Below are 8,549 nucleotides of genomic sequence, written 5' to 3'. Positions count from 1 at the left end.
ATTGATACTATAAATAAAATTGAATTGAAGTATATATGCACGGGACCGCTTAGACCACAAAACAAGACTGTCGTAACTTCTAAATCATCTCCATGCAGCAGCCCTTTCCCACACAGGAAGAAGATCTGGGAGACCTCGATGAATCTCTCTGTCTCTGGGAAGTACGCAAAAGTCTGGCAGGCCCACTGACCTCCAAAAGGAGACAGTCCTGAAAGAAAACATTCCAAACATCCCCTTATCATGCAGCTGCCTAGGTTCCCTGACTCTATGGAGGCCTCCTCTGCCTGGAGAGGTTAGGAGGTCATGGTAGACCTGCAGGGGCGGACTGGGACAAAAGTTCATTGGGACACGTGCATTCACTAATTACACTTGTGTACAGATGATGACATAATATAAGCATGTACTATGTAACAGATTTTTAAACATGTAACTGGCAAACAATGCTTGCTACTTTTTAAAGAGCACACATTTCGAACACATCGCCACATACACTGTCTGCCGCTGTCTGTCTCTACAGGACGTTGGTCTTTGTTGTCACTGTCAGTCGGTTTCTCTCTGTTGACACTGTCCATATTGTCTCTCCGCCCCCCCCCCCCCCCCCCCCCCCCCCCCAATCCATTAATCTGTTTTAACTCTTTAATTGCAATCTAAATGTGTTTTTATGGCTGTTTGTGATCAGACCTCAGTTTTATTTTTTATTTATCAGAATGAATCGTATCTCATTGAATTGAGCCAAATCTGGCCCCGCCTATATCAGATACAGCGATATGATTGGTGCGTTGCTTCTGGCCCCGCCTAAATCAGATACAGCGATATGATTGGTGCGTTGCTTCTGGCCCCGCCTAAATCAGATACTGCGGTATGATTGGTGCAGCTTGCTTCTTGCCCCGCCTAAATCAGATACAGCGACATGATCGGTGCAGCTCGCCTCTGGCCCCGCCTTCATCAGATACAGCAATGTGATTGGTGCAGCTCGGCCACCAGGGCATAGTTAATGAGCAGCATTACTCGTTGCCAGAGCAACTCGCTGAGGAAATTCAAATTGTGCTCTCGTGGATTTCCAGGGTAAGTTCTTCAGGGAAATGCATCGGTTTTACTCCAGTGTTCATAACATAAACAAAGCATTTCCTTTTCAACAGAAATCAGCAAATCCATCTACCAACTCATATGGATCTGCTGTCTAGTTATAGATATAGTTGTATTGTATTGAGTCATTTAACCGGAGAATAAAATTAAAACATGTTTCCATTCTTATTTCGGCGGTGGGGCTGGGACATGTGACATGTGTTTGTTTTAGGATTACATCTAATTTCCATGCTCAACATTTAATGACCATAAAAATATCTTCATGATATCATCTGCAAGCAGATATCTGTGATGTCACACTTACTTTGGGAGGATGCTGGAGTGCTGCCAGAGACGAATGGCTGTTGAGAGCAATATAGGATGTTAATTAAAAAAAATATATATAATAATATTCATATCCACTTTTATATCTTTGATGGCATTTGATGTGAGATCATACTTGAGTGCTGTGCGTAGGTCAGCCGTTGTGGTGTTGATGATCAGGTTAAAGCTGTCTGTTTGGGTTTCTTGACCCCTGCTGATTTCACCATGTTCCTAAAATTGTTGTAAAACTAATAGAAATGATGGCAAAAAGTTTCAAGTTCAAAACAATCTTTCAACTGTCCTGGGCTCTAGGTAGCTGAATGATTTAGCAGATCAAATATTTAGGGACCGTTCTGTGAATTTGAATCCAAACTCTGAGAAAATGTCTCCATGTCTCCATGTGGTTGGGAAAAGAGCCAGCAGACGACGATCCGGCTGTTAATGTCGGCCAGTTCCTGGAAACTTGTGGAATGAAATGTGGAATTTGAAAATGACAGACACATATTCCTGTCTCTTGAAGACATCTGTCCAAAGGCTTAATCAGGATCAGTTGATTTTATAAAGCTTTATAAATCACTTCCTAGGCATGCCTGTTTGAATGACTTTGGTGCGTGTTGGTTGCTGAATAAAGCTCACGTGCGTATCGCTTCCTGGACACTGCCCCCCTAACGGTGGACTCTACAGGTTCACGTTGTGTTTCCAGGTGTTGGAGAGTACTACAGCATGTGGGACCAGAGTTCCATAGAGTCTTAGTGTCTCTGTGTGAGCTACAAGACGACTAGAAAGCTAGAAAGAAGTGAGTTCACCAGACTTCTGCAGCAACACAGTCTGCAGGAAGTTGGGTTGGGAACCGGAGGGTCGCCGGTTCAAGTCCACACACGGACCAAAGTACGGAGTGTGGTTTAGCAGCTGGAGAAATGCCACTTTAGCTCCTGGGCACTGGCAAGTGTCCTTGAACAAGGTAGTAGAGTTTCAATGGATCCGGGGCCTTGATGCTAAAAGTCTCCTTTGGCGTGGGACGGGACGGTTGGGTGAGGGAAAGGTCGTGGGTGGGTTTATGGACACATGAGGGACATGAGCCCTGCTCTCTTGGGTGAAAGTCCCGTGTTTGACCCACCCCACGAGGAATTTCCCCCTTACTTACTACTACTTGTCTACATGCTACATGTATGTTGTACACACACGCCGAGGGGCGCCTTTTTCATCACATCAGACACAGACAGACACTGTCCAAGCGTCCGTATTTTATGCAGGACTTATGAGTTTAAATTGATTTTAAACGGATATTTTTACCGTGCTTTTATGACTTTACCTGTAGGACTCTGAGGTTTGTCTTAAATGTAAAGTGCATTACAAATATCATTTTTAGTATTATTATTACGCGTTTGGAATGCACAGGTTGCCTGTAGATATCTCATCTTCTCCTCATGTCAGTACAGGAAGAGGAAACTGAAATCAGCGTGGATGCACACACACTTCCTCAAACATGTCCATCCTGGATTAGATTCATGCATTGTTTGTTTTGGAAACAGACTAAAAAAAGATTTTGTTCTCATTTTTCTAAGATTCATTTTGTTTTTTCCTGTGTGTATATTTGTGTGTGTGTGACTAAATTCGTAAAATGTGTTTGCTTGTTTTTGGTTTTTCCTTTTCCCATGACCCACCCTCTGACCACAAGTCCTCTCCATGCTGTCAACAACAGCTAATAACTGCTATTTGCCGTAGGATAAGGAGGACACATTTGTCTTGTGGTGGAGACACAGTCCCATTCCTTTGGAGGACAATATCACACTGTCAGAGTATCACCCAGAGGGTGCGTTCAGGGTAGTTCTGTGACATCACACTGCTGGAGTATCACCCAGAGGGTGCGCTCAGGGTACTTCAGTGACATCACACTGTCAGAGCGTCACCCATAGGGTGCTTTCAGGGTACTTCAGTGACATCACACTGTCAGAGCGTCACCCATAGGGTGCTTTCAGTGTACTTCAGTGACATCACACTGTCAGAGTGTCACCTAGAGGGTGAGTTCAGGGTACTTCAGTGACATCACACAGAGTGTCACCCAGAGGGTGCGTTCAGGGTACTTCAGTGACATCACACGGTCAGAGCAGCACCCAGAGGGTGCTTTCAGGGTACTTCAGTGACATCACACGGTCAGAGCAGCACCCAGAGGGTGCTTTCAGGGTACTTCAGTGACATCCCACTGTCAGAGTGTCACCCAGAGGGTGCGTTCAGGGTAGTAAGATGACATCACACTGTCAGAGTGTCACCCAGAGGGTGCTTTCAGGGTAGTAAGGTGACATCACACTGTCAGAGTATCACCCAGAGGGCGCGTTCAGGGTACTTCAGTAACAGAGCCTGGTGAAGGAAGCTAGCATATTGACACTCTAAACACTTACTTCCCAGAGGAGTAAATATACACACATGCATGCACACTTATTGTATATATAACTAACAATTGAGATATTTATAGATAAATATTTAAGCGGGTGTGTCTACAGAAAGTGTTGGCATGGAAAGACGCATATGTATAATTTATATATCCATTTTGTGGATTTGTTTCTTCTTTTCTTTCCTTTAACCCTCCTGTTGTCCTCGGCGTCAAATTTGATTTTTCATTTTCAAAAAGTTTCTAAATCAGAAATTTTGGGTTTTCCTTCACCCAAATTGTAAAAAATGATAACGTGGATGGTTCCCTACGACAATCTTCCCAAGTTAAATAACTGATCAGTTCATTATTTTCATTGAATTTGGATGTTTTATGGTTTTTATGTTTTAATTTTATAAAATTCGAAGAAAATGAAGAAGATTTAAGAGAAGAAAGTGACAGAAATGTAGGGGAAAAAACAAAAACATCCCCAAAAAATGACAAAGATGTTGTTAAAAAGTGAGAAAGAACTTCGGGAAATTTACAAAAACATCAAAAAAACTGACAAAAAAAGTGACCGAAAGCTTCCAAAACTTCAAAAAACAAAACAAAAACATCAACACAGAACTTTGGGAAAAGTGACAAAAGTGTCTTAAAGAGGTTTTCACTTAAAGTTTTGACCCAGAAAAACTAAAAGTTGCATTAACGAGGGTTAAATGAACGGCTTTACTTTCTTTATTACAGACACAATTAATGGTGAATTAAATAAGGTTCACTTACTTTATTCTTATGTATATACATGTATCTGTGTGCATATGAAGGTATGCATATGAGTATGTGTGTGTATATAAGTAAAGTAGATGACTGTATGTATACACACTGACAGAGAGAGAGATTAAAAAGGAGTATAAATAGAAAGAGCTAATGAAAGGCAGACCTGTGTTCCTGTCTCTGAACCATGACGCTAATTTCTTTTCATTTATGAATAGACTCAGTGAACGACAGAACATGAAGAGATGTGGAGGTAAATGTGAGAGAGACTTTGGAGAGAGATGAAGGGCACTTAGAAGATGGAAGTGCAGAAAAAAAAAGAAACTGTCCCTTCTTTTTTTAAGTTTCTTAAAGGAACAGGTCAGCTGCCTCTTTCAATTCCTTTATCGGATCCACTTCCACGCCTTGATCCCTCTCCCCACCCTAACCCAACGAAGGAGGGCGAGCCGGGGATGAATGCAAAGTGATGTAGGGAAGAAAATGGATGAATGAACACGGAGGAAGGAAGGACAGAGAAAAAGACAAGTCATGGGCCAATGAGCACAATTCAGACTGCGTGGATTCTAAGGGATGGGGAGGATGAATGGCCGCGGTCCGACATGCTGACACACACACACACACACTCAGAGTGATGGGCCTGAGGTCTAACAGGGTTGGGGTTGGAGTTGCATAACTGGCTAAAACCAGTGTGTGTGTGTGTGTGTGTGTGTGTGTGTGTGTGTGTGTGTGTGTGTGTGTGTGTGTGCGCTCTGAACTAAATAGACTGTTCTTTTCTGGCTGAAACAACTAGCTTTCCTAGTCTCAACGACTACTCAAAGCGCTTTTCCACAGTACAGGAACCTTTCACCATTCATACATATTCACACACTGGGGCCGCCTGCTCATCAAATACACACACACACACACACACACACACACACACACACACACATTTACACCCCGATGGTGCAGCATGAGGTGCAACTGAGGTCCCCTAACTAAAATGACTGCCGGTGAATTTCATTCCTTAAAGCAAGTTGGTCTTTTGTCTCATCTGGTTTCAACTGGCAACAAAATTGACAATCCAATACTATGCACAGGACAGGAAGTTAAAGTCAGAACGCTAAAGTTGCTGATTTTCCTTCTGAAGCGGGTCATCCAGAGAAGATACGGGCTGCAAAACCTTCCCTTAAGTTAACAGCTGACGCAAGCACTAGCAAGCAAACCGGAGACGAGTCTGTAGTTCCACTACGACCTAAATTGAGGACCACTACGGTTGTAAAAGGCCAATGTACTTTTTCAGACTGAATGTTGTTGGAGCTAAAATCCTGCCCCGGTCTCAGGGTTCAGTTAATTAGTCGTCAGAATCTCAAATGTTGGTGTGTGAATCCCTTTTATTACATAGGGTGTCCTGAGACCTGGATCAAGCTATCACGGCTCTCCCCTTCCTTTGTCTGAATCTCTGGCTCTTGGACCCCTGGTCTTATCCACTAAGGGGGCGGCTCTAGGCCACAGTGTTGGATGCGTTTGTGTGCTTAATTATCTTTTCAGTTGGAATGGGACTGAAAGTTTATGACCCTCAGTTCAGGACTTGCAGAGGACAAGGTCAGTAGGCTGTTAAAAAGTGGGACTGGAACCGGACTGTGGACCTTAAGAAATCAATTTAACTTCCGACCCGTTTAGGAGACGCTGGATTCAAACGAAGTGTACCAGTACATCTCATGTTATCATGCAAAACATTAGGGACATTGACTTCGTGTAATGTAAAAATCAACCGGCCCTGCATATATTTTCAAATTTGATTTGTTCAATAAATCATTATTTTTTATCTTAAATCCACCAGCCGTTTCATATTGAACCAGCATTCGCAGCATCCCGATCCTCTCCCTGAAATCTCCCTGAGGACTGACTGCCTACTAGAAAGAGAACTCGGTTAATGAGTCCAGTTGAGAGTGAAGATGTTTACCCATGTTGCATCCTCAGCTTTGCTGAAGATAAGATTTCCCACGTCCGCTTTCTCATAATGGACAGTTGATAAGGACAGGAGCAGTAAGAACCTCGCCAGAGTCTGGAAGACTCATATTTCTCACTCTCTGTGGCACAATGGAGAGAAGAAAAGTAGGTCAGGGGCATTATGGGGGATTCACTAGGGTGTGTGTGTGCTGTCCATAATCATATCATCATATCTAGACTGAATGTTGGCACAAGGTTAAGAAAAATAAAGAAAGTCAGCTAAATACATAACGCTTTGATGGTCATCATTCAGAGCAGTGTTTCTCAGATGGGGGTACTCAGGAGTTCTGCAGGGGGTACATGCATTTTTTTGCGGGAGGGGGGGGGGGGGGGGGGGGGGGGGGGGGGGGCTGGGCTAATGACTGTGACACAAGCATAGGAAATGATCTATGCAAGTTCATTTTTCATATGGAAAATTTGAGCCACTGCCCTGATGTGTTGTCTTGCAGGATTCCACGTTCCCCAGTCCTCCAGAACGCCGGTGGCGATTACACAACACGACATGTGACCCACAACGGCAACAATGACGAGGATTAAACCCAGAACTTTCCTGAAAATGTGCCATATTTGATTGACATTCTCAGACTCTCAGGAACATTTTCTCAAAATATTGGGTTATGACTTTATTCTCACATATCTAATCTCAAAACAGTATATGTAGTACTTTAAAGGTGCCCTGCCACACAAAACAGTTCTTACTTGCATTTTTTGAAATCTATAAGAGGTGTGTGTGTGTGTGTGTGTGTGAGCTCTAGCCACTAAAAAGAAAATAAGAGGAGAACTCCAGCCGATCACAACAGCTGGTCAGTCTGACATCATGTTGCCGAGCTCATTACTATTCATGAGCTGGGTAAAGGATGCTGATAGCCAGGCTCTCATTGGCTAGCTGTTAGCCAATCAGAGTCAAGCAGCATAGCTGGTTGAATATTAATGAGAACTGGCTCAAATGGAGCCGAGTCTCCCTGCAGGCTTACTATATCACGCTAGAATGGCTGGAAACAAGGTAACCATGGTAACCAAGTTACAGAGTCCATGGTAGACATTACCACAAAGTTATGAAATATGTGTGACGGGCATCTTTAATTCAAATTTCAAGGCGGAGCTACTTCAACGTTTGCATCTGCAAGACATATTTAAAGTGACTCACTTTTATCTACATTTGCAGTTTATGGTGAAGAGATTGTGTATAGATAATGAGATAATGTTAGAGATAATGAATAGAGATAATGTATAGAGATAATGAATAGAGATTTACAGTGGGGGGTTAGAAATATATCCTAAAGTAAGGTAAAGCTTTAGGTTTAGGGCTCAAATATTCCCCTGACTCCAATGACTGACTTTTCCTCCCCATTTGTCAGTTATGTAAGGACACACACACACACACACACACACACGGTGCCCCAGTGGACTCAGTGATGCATGCCAAGGACACAGCATGGAGCTGCTGTCTGTCAAAGGAGGACTACATCGCTCCCTGTAGGTACAAGAGGGAGAAATAAGGACTATAAAGTTGAGGATGGTTCTTATAATTAGAACGACTGCAACATAACTACATGTTTAAGATATTGCTGATTATGTCTTATTGTATAATTCATGATTTTCTGATCTTTGTTGCAAAGTTAACCCTTGTGTTGTCCTCCCGGGTCAAAAACGGACAACAATTTGACAGTTTTTTGGCCCTTTTCCAGACTCTTTTTAGTATTCACTACCACCTTACTTCCACTAGTTTACTACTTTTTGGAATTCATGGTCAATAACCCTCATTTATATAGAATGTTACCTTATATTTGAGTTTAAAAAGCAGGAATGATTTTGACTAATAGTTAAGATCGGAGGAATGAAAGTGATCAGTTGTAGTTGCAAAGAGCGTTGGAAGGAATCCTATCCATTTTTTGTGGTAATTTAGTTAAAAAGAAACTCATATTTCAGATATGGAACATTTTTTAAAGGGGTCAAATTTGACCCGAGACAACAGTGCAGGGTCCTTTAAAAACAGAACGAGCCAATCGCTTGACCTCCTGTACCTGTA

This window comes from Etheostoma cragini, chromosome 15 (genome assembly GCF_013103735.1).
Source record: "Etheostoma cragini isolate CJK2018 chromosome 15, CSU_Ecrag_1.0, whole genome shotgun sequence".
NCBI classification, from domain to species: Eukaryota; Metazoa; Chordata; class Actinopteri; order Perciformes; family Percidae; genus Etheostoma; species Etheostoma cragini.
Note: the sequence above shows the minus strand (reverse complement) of the source record.